Source organism: Vombatus ursinus, unplaced genomic scaffold, assembly GCF_900497805.2.
Source record: "Vombatus ursinus unplaced genomic scaffold, bare-nosed wombat genome assembly UNPS02014811.1, whole genome shotgun sequence".
In the NCBI taxonomy this organism is placed as follows: Eukaryota; Metazoa; Chordata; class Mammalia; order Diprotodontia; family Vombatidae; genus Vombatus; species Vombatus ursinus.
In genome coordinates this window covers 13,190,155-13,207,665 of record NW_020954589.1, presented here as the reverse complement: position 1 = coordinate 13,207,665, position 17,511 = coordinate 13,190,155, and positions in this window count along the sequence as shown.

Here is a 17,511-nt window from a genome sequence, read left to right as displayed (position 1 = left end):
GAAGAGCTGAACTACACAGGCGGGCAGAAACATGTGGGAAGGACCAGGGCACTTGCCACAAACCCTATGTGCAGCGCAAAGGCAAGAGAGTAGAAGTATATCTGTGACCAAGGTGTGCATGGGGGAAGCCCGGCCAAAGCGCGTGCATTGCCTGCATTGCCCCTGGAGTCAGGAGCAGTATAAATAGTGGGGCAGAAAGAGGCAGAATTCAATTGAGAGCTGGCCCTGGAGAAGAGTAGAGGAATGAAGAAGAAAAGAAGACTGTAAGCTGACTTGTCCTGAAGCTGTTTTCAGTTGTGGACTTCAGAGCTGTACAAGAGTCAAGGAGCAGAAGCTGAGCAGCAAAAACAGCGAGCAGGAGCCAGAGCCCCAGCCCCAGCCCCAGGACCTGGAGCCCCAGCCCCAGGACCTGGAGCCTCAGCCCCAGGACCTGGAGCCCCAGCCCCAGGACCTGGAGCCCCAGCTCCAGGACCTGTTCTTCTTTTGAAGACCTATTGAAAAAAGCATCTGATGTGAAAGCATCTGGTGCTATTCTCAAGGAACTTGGTTTGGGAATGTGTCCCTAAAAACATGGAGGATGCAAACCGAATCCTACATCAGGAAGGAATGGTTCCCTCCCAGGCCCCACCTGACAGCGAAAGTGCACGTGTGTCCTTTAATGAATTAGAGGATTTTCAGACTTTCTTGAGGAAACACCAGACCTGAACAGAAAATGTAAGAATCAGAAGAAACCTAAGAAGAGATCCCAGGATGAAAACTCTTAGCCAAGTTTCAAGTTTCCTTAAAAGGAGAAAATACAACACGCAACACGAAAAAAAAATTGTAGCTATCCGGCATTTAATAAGGATAACGCTAACACTTAGCAGCTATTACCTTTGTTAAAAAACGGTAGGGCTTTGCCCAACAAAGCTGAGTATAAACCTGAATAGGTAAAAAAAAAAATGAAGTTAACAAACTGAAAGAGTGCTATTTGTGACAGACCAGAACTCGATGGAATATTGGACATCTAAGACCAGGAGAATCAAGGATTGGACTGGCATCACTTCTGAAGCCAACAAAGAAATACACATACCAGAAGATTGGGGAAGGTTTCCCAATGGCAGGCCCTAATAGGGGCAGTCAAGATGTTTATGGTTTAAAATTCCTATAATCTATGACCCCAAGAAGTATCTCCATGAAAAACAGCCCTGCTGGAGAGACAGTACAGAATGGACTTTGACAAGGTCACTCCTTGAACTGCAGAGAGCAACAACAAAGGCTTGGTGTTATCTTCACTCTTTTGCTAATCCCTACTTCTTGCTTGATTGAACCAGGCGGTCAAGCAAGGTGACTTTAATTCAGGCCTGCAAAACATATAGGTGCAACAGGCTTTCAGGGAAAAAGGTAAAGGATATAAAGAAAGTAAAGGCATAACAAGTGCTTTGTCCATGCCAGCTTGACCAGCCTTCCACTAGTCACTTTTGTGCCAGTTGTGTACCTTGGCGGGTGGGTTGCCACTGTGTACTCTCTTTGTCACATGACCCTCGGCAACTAGTCTGTTTCTAGTCTGAGAGGTGCCAAAGTCATGTCTTTTCGCTGTGTTTTTGGTCGTTACTGGCATTGAACAGGGACAAAGTGAGTGCAGCTACATACCAACAGAGCTGACTGCCCGCTACGCGATGAGCAGCAACAATGCGAGGGCTTCTGTCCCTTCCTCACTGTGTGGCAGCCCTCCACATGAGCTGCCAAAAACCTGTCTCTCCAGCCTGAAGAAGTTTAGCCTATTTTAATTTTTGTCCCTATCTACTGCCAAGGTGTGCAGGTCTGCCTTAATTCCTTTTAAAGAGAAGTATATCTTGGATGTCTCACAGGCGCGTCACCTTTGTCTTCTGTAAATGGTTGGGGAGGGTGAAGTTACCATGATATCAGACTTTGTTTTTAGATGGGAGAGGGCTCAGGGAAGAAAGTCTCAGACAGTAATTGGTGTGGGGCTTTTTTTTTTTTTTTGGTGGGGGAGGGCAGTCCTCCAAAAGTGGAGGCAGTATGAAGAACTCCAGGTTTGGCATCCCAACACTGGGTTTCAAATCCAAATTCTATTATTTATTCCCTTTGTCCCCATAGGCAAACCACTCTCTGAATTCTCCATTTTCTATCTATATAAAAAAAAAAAAAGAAAAAATCCAGCATTGGATTAGATGGCTTCTGAGGTCCCTTCTGCCTCTGGATCTATTGATTCTTTAGAAGGGATAATTGGACCTGTGATTTTGTTTTAAACTTATTTATTTTTAGTTTTCAACATTCACTTCTGTAAGATTTTTTGAGTTTTAAATTTTCTCCCCCTCCTTCCTCTCTTTGCCACCCAAGATGGCATACAATCTGATATAGGCTCTTCTTGTACGTTCATAAGTAAGCATATTTTCCCATTAGTCATGATCTAAAGAACAATTAGAACAATTAGAAGGAAGCATGAGAATGAATCAATAAAACAAAACAAAGGAAAAGAAAAAAAAAAGAATAGACAGTCTTAGCCCAGGAATATTCTTCTGGCTTTTATTGACTACTTGCCCTTGTCAGAGAGAAGTTTTCTAGACATTATATTTTAATGAACAAGAGAAGCCTAGCAAATGGCCCTGAAGAGCTGAAGCCCAACAGATGGTAGCAGAGTGCAGCTTCGAGACCATAAGACTCACAGAGAAGCACAGCAATGACAATATAATATTTAATAGAGAGTAGAGAAGTGATACCTAAAAGACAGTAACACAATGTCACCATAGGCATATATAGTAAATATCCAACCTATACTATATGCCTACCTATAGATGTCATAAGAGGATGTCAACCTGCTACATGGACATCTTGGCCCCATGTGTTCCCTATGTATATGCATGTGTTCCCTATATGTGGGCCTTCCACATGTGTACATTGGTCATATAGGTTTCTGACATATATCTCTTCTTGCATGTGTCCTCCATGAGTGTCCAGTGGCTACACATGTGTGTTCTCCAGTTAATGTGTTCTCTATATGAATGCCTTTAAGAATATATTCCCATATATACATATATATGCATGCATTATGTATGTATGGATATATAGTTTTTTCCTTATAACTATTTATTTTGCTATTTGATGAAATGTTTTTTATTTTTAACTGTGTCTTCTAGATGGCTGGTACAATTAACACAATGATGGGGTCTCTTGAGCTATGATTTCTAGTGTTGACCCACAAAATGTCTTGAATCTGGGGTACCTGTTCTAGGGGCCCACATGTATGCTAGGATACCCTAAGTGCTACACAACAAAAATGCCTTGAGCTTTTGTTATTTGAAAAACACTTTGTTAAACACACTGTAAATAGTCAACTCTGTGACTAGTGTAGGTTCTCTCTTTTTTTTTTTGTAAATAGCATTTATATGCTTTTTAAGGTTTACAAAGCATTTTACATACATTATCTCATTTAATCCTCACAACAGACCTGTGAGGTGGGTGCTGTTATTATCTTGATTTAATGGATTAGGAAACTGAGGTAGTGAGAGGTTGAACAACTTGCCAGTCTGGTAAAGTATCTGAGGCAGGATTCAAACTCAGATCTCCTAATTCCAAGTCTAGCACTCCAATCTATTACATTACCTAAGAAGAAAAGGGACTTTTTTTCTGTTGGTCAGAATCATTTGTATTATTCCTGCATGTAGAAATACTTTTTTTTTGGCAAAATGGTAATGGCGTTATTCAATTCAATTAAATATATATTAAGCTGGAGGTACTCTAAGCATTATGCTAGGCATTGAAAGTACAAAGATACCTCTAGGTCTGTAAACCAAAGAGATCATAAAAATGGGAAAAGGACCCACATGTATAAAAATATTTATAGCAGCTCTTTTTGTGATGGCCAAGAATTGGAAATTGAGGGAATGTTCATCAATTGGAGAATGGCTGAACAAGTTGTGGTGTATGAATGTAATGGAATACTATTGTGCTATAAGAAATGGTGAGCAGGTGGACTTCAGAAAAACCTGGACTTATATGAACTGATGCCGAGTGAAGTGAGCAGAACCAAGAGAACATTGTACACAGTAACAGCAACATTGTGCAATGACTAACTTTGATAGACTTAGTTGTTCTCAGCAATGCAAGGATCTAAGACAACTCCAAAAGACTTGTGATGGAAAATGCTATCCACATCCAGAAAAAGAATTATGGAGTCTGAATGCAGATCAAAGCATACTATTTGATCTCTCTCTTTTTTTTTGTTTTTGTTTTGCTTCTTCTTTCTCATGGTCCCTCCCATTGGTTCTAATTCATCTTTACAACATGACTAATGTGAAAATATGTTTAATATGAATGTATATGTAGAGCCAATATCATATTGCATGCCATCTTAGGGAGGGGGGAGAGAAGGGAGAGGGAGAAAATTTAAAACTCAAAATTTTACGTAAGTGAATGTTGAAAACTAAAAATAAATAAATTTTTTTAAAAAAGAAAGTACAAAGATAGAATCAGTACCGTCCTTAGCTTACAATCTAATGGGGATGAAAACACATACACAAATCACAAAGATATAAAGAAGATTGGGCAAATTTCTATGAGATGTGTGGAGATCACCTTCAGGGGAGGGTGGATCAGGGAAGGCTTTTTAGAAGAAGTTATGTCTGAATTTGAACTTGAGCAAAGGGAGGGACTTCAAAAGAGATTTTTTTGTGTTTAACTTAGGGGGTGAGCTGTCAAATTTAGTCTGGGGGAGACAGTACAAACATAAGAAAGATCAAGATGAGAACAATGGTCAGAGAATGGCCCTGTATGATTGGAAAATTAAGTACATGAAGGACAGAGATCTAAGATCAGGCTGGATAGGTACATTGAAGCCATGTTGTGAAGGTCCTTGAATGCTACTATAAACTGTGGCTTAGAATCTCAATTTTGGATTACATGGACTGGGTTCAATTTGGGGGATGAGGGCCTCTCGTAAATCACTTTCTGACTTATTTCCTAGGAAAAGTAAACGGGTGCTAGACTCCCATGAAGCACTCAAGCTTCATTAAATATAGGATAGTCTCTATTTTACTTGAAAGAAAATACAAGACACAAAAGTATCATGCTAAAGTCCATAAACAGTGAAGACAACTCTTTATTCTCTAGTGAGCCCCTCCAACCCATGGGTCTTACAGTCTTCCAGACTTGCAATTCTTTCCTGAAGTTGAGGCTCCCTTGAAAGAGGAAGGTACCAGGGGGTCACTAAAGAATCCATAGAGCTCACCACAGTACTAATGAAGGGTATAATCTGTAAAATGCAGGCAATAATAGCACCTACCAAACAGGATTATTGTGAAGATCAAATGAGATAATAAATGAAAACACTTAACAAACCTTTAAAGCACTAGATAAACGTTAACTATTATTGTTCTACTTAATGTCGTATCAATGGGCAAAGAGGTATTTAGGACAAGAGTGAGTCTTGGTGGATGTATCAAGAAGAAGACATCACCAGATGTGACGTGTCAACTCACATCTGGTGATGTCAGTGAGGATGCTTGTATCTTCTCTAGGGAAATATCTTCAAAGTCAGAAGAAAGGTTCTTTCTGTTTACCATGTTAATACTGGTCAGGCTTCAAGAGGCTTATTCATCTGGATGATTAATCACCAAAAATAATCTGGGAAAAGTGAGTGGAGCTGGTTACCTAATCCCTACTCTTTTATTGAGTGTAGGGCCTCTTTATCATGTCTATACAAATGAGCTGAGAATTAGAGATGTTGCTCAGATCTGAAACAGGAACTTAGTAGAGTTCTGATGACATGGGATTTGGAACAGGAAAAGAAACCTATGAGAAGAAAGCCATTATAATGCAGGTTTAGAAGCATCATGATTTAGAATTAATCTAAGCTTAGAAACTAATCCTGATTAAGAAGTGAAAGATTTTGGCTTTGAGGCAGTGTAGTGACAAGGAATGGGAATGAGGCAAATTTCCCTTGAGCTGGGCCAGTCAAGCCAACCTGTCACTGGATCATAGTTACTTTAGGATAAGAGATTCTGTGCTCCATATATTCAGCCTTTCTATGCTCTCATTTTGTTTCATTGTTTTCTCAGTTGTCTAGTAAAGTTCTTTTGAAAACAAAAACAATTTTGTCTCTGCTGAACAAAGGAAAAAAGTGAAAATTCAGGATTGGTAAAGTTCAGATGCAATTTTTCAGCAAGTTAGTCCCTTTAAAAAATCAATGGGGGTAGAAGGTTGAGGAAGGTGAAATAAGAGGGAACACACACTGGCTCATTGTTAGAAGGAAAGTACAGACAGACAAGCATTGCTACAAAGAGATTTGTCATTTATAAATTAGCCCAATTTAATTTACAATTTAATCCTGCTCTTTGGACCTCTGACTCTGACTTTTGTCTGATCTGATTTTCATCTCATTTGTATTCCTGACTGTCCCACTTGACCCTTTGACTTGGCTTTGGTGTTCTCGACATCCTATTCTGCTTATTCCCTTGGCTTGATGTCCTCAGCATACTTCCTAACATAGACTGGGTGCTGACATTCTTTGTACTGTTTGCCAAAAACTTCGTGCCCCTGTTTCTTCTCGATTCTTGAATCTGTCCTCAGCACTCCACCTCTTTAATCACTGGCCATCCCAAATGCCTGGAATACTCTCCCTCTTCATCTCTTTGCTTTCATGACTTCCTTCAAATCCTAAGTAAATACTATCTTCTACAGGAAACCTTTCCTAATTCCCCTTGATTCTAATGTCTTTCTTCTGTTGATTATTTCTAATTTATCCTGTATATATTGTTTGTATATAGTTGTGTGCATGTTGTCTCCCCCATTAGATTTTTAGCTCTTTGAGGGCAGATACTGTCTTTTGCCTTTCTTTGTATCCCCAGCATTTAGCACAATCCCTGGCACATAATAAGTGCTTAATAAATGTTTGTTGCCTGACTGTCCTCTCTGTACCTACTCACATGCTGCTGAATAGAGCTAAAGGAAGTCATGCATTTGTACAGATCTGGTCCATTACAAATTTATTATGGCTCCGTGGTACTTGAATTCTTTCTTTTTTGCTCCTTGCTGTATTTTTTTCTTCAAACTAGAAGCTCTGGATTTTGGCTGTAATGTTCCTTGGAGTTTTCATTTTGCGGTTTCAGAAAGGCTTATGGCCAGTGTATTCTTTCTATTTCCACTTTGCCCACTGGTTCTAAGAGATATGGGCAGTTTTCTTTTAAGATTTCTTAAAATGTCATGTGTAACTCTAGTTTTGGTCATGGCATTCAGGTAATTCAATGATATATTTCATGTTGTAACATGGAGTCGTTAACCTGTTGCAAATTAATTTTAAGTAGGAAGGAATGAAATTCTGAGGAATAATTTGTTAACTTGGGGAAGCAGTCTACACAATTCAGGCATAGACAGACATACTACCACCACTACCATAACCATTTTTCATGAAATATTTTCCTTTAGTTTTTCTCATAATTGAGTCTACTATCTACCTAAAATTGATAATATAAATAGAACCTTAACTGATTTCCATAGAATCCAAATGTCCTTGAAGTCAGTTTAGACAACAGTGCTGAGATTATTTAATGTAAAATTTTATTTTACCAATTTTTGGAAACTCTTGGCATTTCTCTTAAAACAAATCAGTATGTTCATTGTCAAGATGGAAATTTTTTTAAGGAAGAAAGGAAGATTAAAGTTTCCAAATTTCCAAGTGATTTTTAAACAGAAGCTAGTACGAAACTTTTGGGTTTTTGAAGAAATTTATGAATCATAACTGAAGAAGATTGCTATAACCATAAGATTAATATTTATAATTACATTGAATTTCTAACCAATACTTTTTATGTCTTTTTACAGGGTCTTCAATTAGAAGAAGTCAGAGACACAGTAGCTCATTTTGTCTTATTTTTGCTTAGAAAGGCTCATTTGGTTTTGAGCTATTTTTTGGCTAACCATCCAATGTAGAACAAAACTTTAAATTTAAGCTATTTGTTTTCTCTCTGCTTTTTGAGACACACAAGTTCCCCTTATTGAACTATAAAATCCTGAGGATAAACACTGAACCTCATTGATCTTCCTGTCTCTCTGGGTGGTTTGTACCTAGTAGGTACAGAGAAAAGTGGTATGATGGTATAGTGATATGAATGCTGAAAGTGGAGTCAAATCTCAGCTGAAATTCTGGCTGTGACAGTTACTGGCCATGGGACCCTGAGAAAGTCACTTAAATTCACTGAATCTGTTTCCATATCAATAAAATGAGTCTAATTATAATGCTTATACTACTGATATCCTAGGACTGTTATGAGGAAAACATTTTCCTCCCTAGTGTTCTGCCTGTATCAGGAACTTAATAAATCTTTATAGAACAGAATGAAATGGAAGGGGATAAATGTTTGTTGAATGAGTAATGAATGATAAGCGTAGAAAGAAAACCTTTCTCTTCTCCCTTTTCTGATTTTATCACAGGTGGGCTTATGTTTGTTGCAAACAGAGAACATGCTGAATCAGTAGGCAGGTGTGTGTGTAGTAGCCACCTTTGATACTTCTATGAGGATCTTATGGGAATATTATTTATAGGGAGCATCTGTGAAACTGAGCAAACTCACTTAAAAAATAACTTAAAAAGCTCCAGCCTTGGAGTCAGGAGGACCTGAGTTCAAATCTAACCTCAGATACTTGACACTTACCAGCTGTGTGACCCTGGGCAAGTCACTTAACCCTGATTGCCTCACCAAAAACAAACAAACAATAACTTAAAAGCTTTCCTTTGTGGATTTTTTGGAACCTCAACATCTAATCTGTAGGTAAAAGAATTCAGTTCATTCAGTTTGAGTCTCTATGTACTATGCCCTTTCATTGACCTATGAGAGTTTTTATATACTACTGGCCTTAGTACTTTCCTACATGTCCTCAGAACTGTAGGATATATTCCCCATTCTTATATTGTCTCACCATTCCTGTGATCCCTCTGTTATTAATTTCAATGCCCCAGTAGTACCTTGCCTACGTATACCCACCTCTTTCTCTAAGTCAGCCTTTCACTACTCTTAGGTTACAATCACTCTTCTATATTATAGGACACTTTTTAGTTTCCTTTTCTACCAGCCACAGACACCACAGCTCTTAAGCCTCCCACCAACCACACTGACTCCATTCCCTTCCTTACCATCCCTTCTCTTCAAACAGAATGAGTCGAAAATCTCTGAGCACCACCTCTCTCCCCTCAGTTCTAGTCACCTTTCACACCTCTTTGGGTCTCTGCAAAAGAGTCCTGGGTAGTAAGTGGTACAGAAGTGATAGGGTCCTTTATAGTGGTATCAGGAACACAGGGCAAAAGTAAGCCTCTCCCAGGAGCTTGACAGGAGTTGAAAGGAATTCCCTCATATTAGCCTACCTAGGCAGGAATGGGAAGGGGGATCAGAAGGATATAGCTAATCAAAATTGACAGAGGTGACTAGTCAAATATGTACAGGTCTTAACAGCTCTCTAAGGTGCCTTTTTGTGTGCTAATGAGGAATAAGCTGTGGACCTAACTTATAAAAGATATGAAAATATGTTGATTAGCCTCCAGGCAAGTTGGCTCAGGGCAATCACACAAAAAGAGTGACAACCTTCCCTTAGAGGAAGAAACAATAGCAGCAACTGGTAAAGGGCTCCAACAGATGACAAGCAGCAGCTCACTGCTGAAGTAGCAAATATCACCTTTGGAGAAAACAGCAGCCGTGAAAGCAGAATGAAGTTACAGAGAAGCAAGTGAAGTAGCTGCGAGAAGTCTTCCAGCTATGGTGCAACTTTATAAAACTGAATTGTCTAAGGACTATTTGCCTTAAGGAGTGCATCCCTCAGGAATCCATGGAGATTTTACCACCATTGAATGAGAGGAGATGGAGAATGGTTTTACCATTTGATCTTCCTATGTTGTACACTTTATTATTTTATCCTAAATAAATGCCTTGTTATTTAACTTATGGCTCCTGCTTGGTCTCTTGTTAAAAAAGACATTATATTTGAGCCACATTTGCATCCTGTTGATTAGCCCAAAATATCCAAAATTGAACCCTAGGTAGTAAGGAGTATCAGAATCAAGTCAATCCCTTGTTAGAGTTGCAAGGTGGCTGGTGTATGAGTGATTAGATGATGCAAAAACCCATCATTGTCTGGTGATACAGAATAGATAAAACTTAGATTGCTTGGTGAGAGTAGAAGAGTGTATGCAGAAAACAGACTGGTCTGAAGGCTGGGAAGCATGAGGTGTTGGCACCCTTAATGAGTGATCTTAGGTCTTGTGTGGGCAGTGTCGTATGTGTGGGATATTCCTGGCTGTATTGGTCAAGTTTATGTCTCATGCTGCTGCTATGTGCTTTCCTTACCCGCATCCTTTCCCCTCCTAGCCTGAATCAGAATCAGGGAAGCTAATGATGATAACTTTGGTCAGATGCAGTCTGGTAATGTTTATCTAAATTGTACCATTCTTGTGCTTATTCTTAGAGCAGGATGTCTGAGGAAGATTAGGATTAACAAAAAAGGACAATACCATAATGTTTAGACAGTTAACTAATATTCATTTAATTGTCAATATTTTCAGCCCAATGACTAAAGACTTGGCATGATCCTGGAGGAACTGTCTCATGCTAAGTTCAGCGTTCTTGCCGTGAATGAAGCCAGAAGACAAAGAAGTTCAACAAACACTTACTAAATGTTTACTTCATGGACTAAACAAGATGCTGGGGAAGATACAAAGTTTTAATAGGACATGATTCCTGCTCTTACAAAGCCCACAGTCTGGAAGAGGAATAAGATATTTGTACAATATTTGTAATCCATAATAATATCTACATGCATTACAAAATTAGAAAGCAAAGTGCTCTGTGAGGTTGACAGAGAAAATGTCATGATGCTTCATCCTCTAGGTGACCCTGTGTATTCTCCCATCCCTCAATACTCCACCTCCAAGGAAATTTCTGCCTAAACAGAGAATAGGAAAAACTCAAAAACCAGTTTCACGCACATTGTACCAGACAGAATCCGATCACAGAGATTTTATGTTCTGTCATGCCCCATTGGTATCACTGTATAGTTGTCAAAAGGGTATCAGCAAACAAGTCAACCTCATATACAGTCTTTCTCCTATCTGATCCCATGCATAGTGGGGCTCCCAAGCTCTACATTTATTCAAGTACGCACCAGTTCGCTCTCCCATACTCTAATCAAGCTTATTGTAATATGCAGCCAGAACCACTCTTTCTATATTTACTAGGGTTCCTTCTATACTTAATCACTTTTGCAGGGCTAATCTTTCAACCTTTAAATTGACCAAACCAGACTGGAGTTTCCTTCATAATGTTTTAAATAACCCTGGAAAATTACAGGCACCTTCAGACCCTTAGAGTTTCTGAGGAACGCCTGCTTCTCCTTTTTCCTTTGAAGTCCCACAGTGCCTTAAGCTCCTGATACATTGATATTCCTCAATGGAAATATGACTCATCTTCTTAGGAAGGGAGAAAAAGAGGGTCTGTGGAATTGCTTTTATTAGTGCTCAAGGGAAACTATCATTTCATGGGACACTTGGTCATTTTGTGCTTTATAGAGTAATCATGATGGGCATAAACAAAGAGACTATTTGAAGATAATTAGAGCTTATTCACCAACATTTATTATAGAGAATGAAAAAATAGAGAAGTTCTATGAAGAACTTGACAAAATCTCCAAAGTAAAACAACATTGACTTTAATAGCAACTTCGATGTGAAAGTAAGCCCATTGTCAAACAAAGATGGTAAAAACTGGAAAATATGGTTTAGAACCAAGAAATGAAAGAAACCAAAGGCTTGTAGGTTTCAGGCCTCTGTATCATGAACATATTCTTGAAGAAGAGAGAAGGCATTGGATAAGGCAAGAAATGAACAACATCACAAAACACCAAAACTGACTATATGTTAAAAGTATGAGTAAATTGTCTGCATTGGGTGTGATTAAAACATACCCTACTCCAGGGTGAGGAACCTGTGGCCCTCTAGGTCCTCAAGTTCAGCCTTTCGACTGAATCCAAACTTCACAGAACAAACCCCCTTAATAAAAGGATTTGTTCTGTGAAATTTGGACTCAGTCAAAAGGCCTCACCCAAGGACCTAGGAGGCCACATGTGGTTTCAAGACCGCAGGTTCCCCACCCCTGCCCTACTCCAACCCCATTTCAAACAATCTATTGATTCCCAGTGAGTGGGAACTGTATAAATACAAAAGCATTGACTTAGGCTGTTACTATTTTCTAGTTTAAGTTTTAAACTGCACTGAGAATTTTGGGGCACCCTGTATTTATAGTGGCACTTTTTGTAGTAGCAAATTACTACAGATGAATGCCCAATTGGTTGTGCAATTGCTAAACAAATTGTGGCACATGACTGTGATGGAATAGTTCTGTGCCAGAAGAAATGATGAATACGATACTAGGATCATATTCCACAGAGCTGGAAGGAACCTTAGAATCTATACTTCTCCCACCCCCCAGCCCCCACTCCCACCTCCACCCTCTGCTGCAGATGACAGAACTGAGCCTCTGAAAAACTAAGGGCAAGAATACAGAAAATCACAGATTGTAAGTTTTAATAGTTTAAAACTGCACTGAGACCTTTGGGACATCCTGTATTTTGAGACTGTTCTTTCAATCTTTGACATCCTTGGAGCATATGCCTACCAGTCTGAGGCAAAGGGAATGGACATTTTAGTCATTTTTTGGTGTAATAATAGTGACTACCCTGACCCCCTCACTGCCTAAAGGCCAGGTGTGTTACGTTGTATCTCTCCCACAGGGTTCTCTGGTACCATTAAAGGGGTTGAGGGGGACCTAGTCTCTGCTAATGGCTTAAGCTCCCACTGGTCCCCTGCACTCCAGTTCCATTTAACTATTTAACAGATTAGCTGATTAGAAATATTTACTTCAAAGGTCTATCAAGAAAAAAAACAAACACTCTTCCTAACACCTGAGGGTCATAATCTCCCCTTCCACAATACCCAACCCTCCAGTCACTGGGGAATTTGGTTCCCAGTTTAACTCAGTTCCTATATAGATGATTCCACCAAGTTCCAAGTCCACAGCCCCTCTGGGTTTAGGTCCCAGCACTCTAGCTTCTCAGGCCTTCCCTGCTAGGCTGATATCAATATCCATCCAGACCACTATGTCTTGAGCTGAGTTGAGATTGAGTTCCAATTTACGCCTAGAATTGAAAAGGACAAATGAAACAAACCCAGATCCTAAGCCTATTTCTTGAGGCCACAGGGCCTAAAAGGGAAAGGGCTGAAGGTGGCCCCTCCCATACCTAGCTCAGTGCATGGCACCCATGTTTCAGGAAACAAGACATTCACCCTGCTGGACACTGCTGGAAGGAAACAGCAAGACTGTCCCAGTCTGGTCATTATAAAGATGGAGCCTCTTCTGGCTACTCAACCAATGGAAAAAGGCTGTTCCCACTTATGTGGTAGGGGAATACAGGATATTTTCTCCAAGAAGCATCTCCCACATGGGTGCCTCCATCTCAGATGATCTGAACATGTTCAATTGTCCTGTTACATTTTCACAATTCTAATTAGCTCTTCAGAATAGTTAGACCAATTCATAGCTCCACCAACAGTGTTTAGGTGTGCCTCTCTTTCCACAACCCTTACAACATTGGCTATCCCCATCTTTTGTCATCTCTCCCAACTTTCTGGGTGTGATTGGAAACTGAGATATAGTCTTTAATATTCAGGTCACATTTACTTTGGGCATATGAAAAATGTTTGTTGATTAAATGAATACAACTGAAAATATTAGCTAAATTATAGATGCCATGCTATAATAATCAAACTAGCAAGACACTGTGCTAGGCTTTGGGTACCAAGATACAAAAGATGAAACAATCCCTACTCTGAAGGGGCTGACATTCTATTAGAATGTAGCTTAAATTCAATCTACTAAAAATATTGCCTCAGTCAAGCCATAAGCACTTAGTATTCCTTCAGTTTTTTTTAAAATGTTATTTAAAACGCTCTTATGTTAAAAAGCATTTTACAATTGTATCTATACATGCTAATTGTGCCTTGGTAGATTGACTTGTTTTTGTTTGTTTGTTTGTTTGTTTTTTAGCAATTTAGATGTTTTTGTAGCAATTCTGAATGAGACTTAACTTCCTATCATTTCTGCCTGGATTTTATTATTGCTGTATAGAAATGATGTGGATTTTGTGGATTTATTTTATACCTTGCTATTTTACTAAAGCCATTGTTTAATTAGTTTCTTTGCTGATTCTCCAGAATTTTCCAAGTTGCATTATCAATAAATAGGGATAGTTTTGTCTCCTCATTGCCTATGCTTATGCCTTTATTTTTTTTCTCTCATCTTATTGATATCATCAGCATTTCTAGAACTATATTAAATAATATTAGAGAAAGGGAACATCCTTATTTTAGTCCTATATCCATTGTGAAACCTTTAGTGTTTTCACATTGCATCTAATGCTGCCTTTGATTTTAGATATTTTAAAATCATTTTTAAATGTTCTTTCTATGCCAATGCTTTGTAGAATTTTTTAAGCATAAATATTTTGTACTTTGTCAAAGTCTTTTTTTCTGTAGTTAGTGATATAGTCATGTGATTTGGTGAGTTTTTTATTTTAATATGATTCATTAGGTTAAATGTTTCCCCCAATGTTGAACTATCAAGGATATTGTTACATCCTTGATACAAAGCCAGCATGATTATGCTGAATAATTTTTGAATATATTGCTGCAGTATTTTTGCTAGTATCTTATTTTAAAATTGTGAATTGAGGTATAGTAAATAGAGTGCTGGTCTTAGAGTTAGGAAGACTTTAAATCCTTTGAAATTTGAATCCTTCCTCATATAACTGGCTATATAACCATCCCTCGGCAAGTCATTTACTATCTCTCTTCCTCATCTGTAAAATGAGGATAATAATATCACTTATTTCTAAGAATTATTGTGAGGTTCAAATGATAGAATATATTAAGGTGTTTTGCAAACTTTAAAGTTCTATGTAAATGTTAGCTATTGGTCTTTAGTTTGCTCTATCTTCCTTTTTTTTTAAAATCTTCCCTTGTTTAAGTATTAGGACTGTATTTATTTCATAAAATGAGTTTAGTATAGTGTTTCTTTGTCAGTTTTTGAGGATAATTTGTTTAGCATTGGTATGAATTGTTCTTTAAAAGTTTGATAAAATTCTCCTGTAACAGAGGTTTTTTCCTTCTTTATTTAGAAGTTCTCTTTTCTAAAATTGGATTGTTTAACCTTTCTACTTCATGTTCTGTTAATATAGGTATTATATATCTTTGCAGATAAACTTCCATTGCTTTTAAATTTTCAATTTAGTGGAAATGTAATTGTACATAACAGGTACTGATAATTCTTTTTAAAATTTCTTCTCTGTCAAGTCAAATCAAGTCAACAAACATTTATTTAGTGCTTACTATAAACCAAACACTGTGCTAATCCTGGGGACACATTCTGGTGTCTGATCAGCTCCCTCACTTGCCAATACAGCTTTGGGCAGGGTGAAAGAGAGAGATGAGGATCAAAACAAGAATCAAGATGATTACTTCCTCATTACTCACTCACTCATCAACCCCTTGCATTCTGGCTTCTGACCCATCACTCCACTCTCTGAAAGGTTAATAACAATCCTAACAATCTTTTACCTTTAACCATGTGACCTTTTTTTTTTAATCCTCCTCCTCTTTGACTTCTCCATACCTTTTGATAGTCACCCTCCCCAGAGTCACTGGCATTGACTTTTCTCTTACCTTTCTGATCACTTCTCAGCTTTTTTTTTTTTTTTGCTGGATTGTCACCTGTATCCCATCCATGAAGCATAGGTATTTCCCAAGACTTTGTCTTTGAGTCCCTTTCTTTTCTTTCTACATTTTCTCCCTTGGGTATATCATCTGCTGCCATGATTTCAATTATCATCTCTATAAAAGTGACTCCCAAATCTATATATCCACCCTAAGCTTTTTTCTGAACTCTAGTTTGCTGGATATTTCCACGTGAATATCTTGTAGACATATCCAATCTAGTCCAATAAACATTTATTAAACACTACAGGCACTGTGCTAAGTTCTGGGGATACAATTAAGGAAAAGAAAGACAACCCTTGCCCTCAACGAGCTTATAATCTAAAGGGGGGGACAACACGTAAAAGGAAGAAAGGAGGAAAGCAAGGGCAACAGTGAAGGAGACAGAATATCAGGGGGTAGCCAACATGGAAGGATCTTTTCCCATGAGTTGATACCAGGTAGGGCAGCAGATGCAAAGCAGAGAGATCTGAAAATCTGCCCTCAATAAAGGAAGGCAGTGGGAGGAGTACTCTGTCCTCTGGCCCTCCAAATAAGAAGGGAGGGGAGGCTGAGAGAGGTGGAGTCAATCAAAGCATAATGGTAGTGAGTTTAAAAGTGATGAGCTTATCCTGCGTGGGACATCTTGTTGGTAGAGTTGAAACCAGTCTGAAATGGAACTTATTATTTTCCCTAGCAAATCTATCCATCCTCCAAAATTCTTACCTGTTGAGGTCACTAGCCCTCCCAATCACCCTGGTCTGTGCCCTAGCAGTCATCATCCGTTTATTACCCTTTATTCTTTCCCCACACTCAATAGGTTGCCAAATCTTGTTGATATTTTCACAACTTCTCTTATATCCAACTCTCTCAACTCACATGACCACCTAATTCAGGTCCTTAACAAATCTTGCCTGTACAATTGTAATAGACTCTTAATTGGTCTCCCTGCTTTTAATTTATTCCTTCCCCAATTCCTTCTTGTCATGGCTATCTAAATCATTTCACTAACACATAAGGAGATGATTACCATATAGGTAGATAACCATACCACTTCCCTACTTAAACACTTTTTATTGTTTCTATGGTAAAATTCAAAATCATTACTGGCATTTTATACACAATCTGGCTGCTATCTACCTTTCCAGCCTTATTTCACATTATTCCCTGGATTTCAGTCAAACAGGACTACTAGCTGTTTCCCTGAGCCCAATATTCCATTTCTCTCCTCCAGGCCTTTGCATCAGCTGACCCCTAAGCATGAAATGTATCAAGAATCACAGAATATCAGAGCTGTAAGGAACCTTAGCGGCCATCTAGTCCAATTCATACCCAAACAAGGCACCCCACTTTAACATACTCAGAGAGTGGTCATGTAGTTCCTGTTTACATGACTCCACTACTAGGGAACCCACAACCCAGGAAGCCTGACTTTTCCTCTCTTGGACAGGCCAAACTTCCCAGTTCTTTCTATTGATACTCATATTGACACTCTTTCCCCATTTTGGTGGCCATCCTCTGGGTGCTCTCCAGTTTATCAATGCTCTTTCTAAAATCTGTTGCTCATATCATGATACTCTAGAAGTGATCTGCCCGATAATTACTACCCTGTCATCGATGACTCTTAGAATCCCTATCTTCCTTAAAGGCTCTTTCAAGATGTCTTGAAAGACATCTTTCAATATAATATTGGTTTCCTTTGTAATCCTATCCTTTCATTTTAT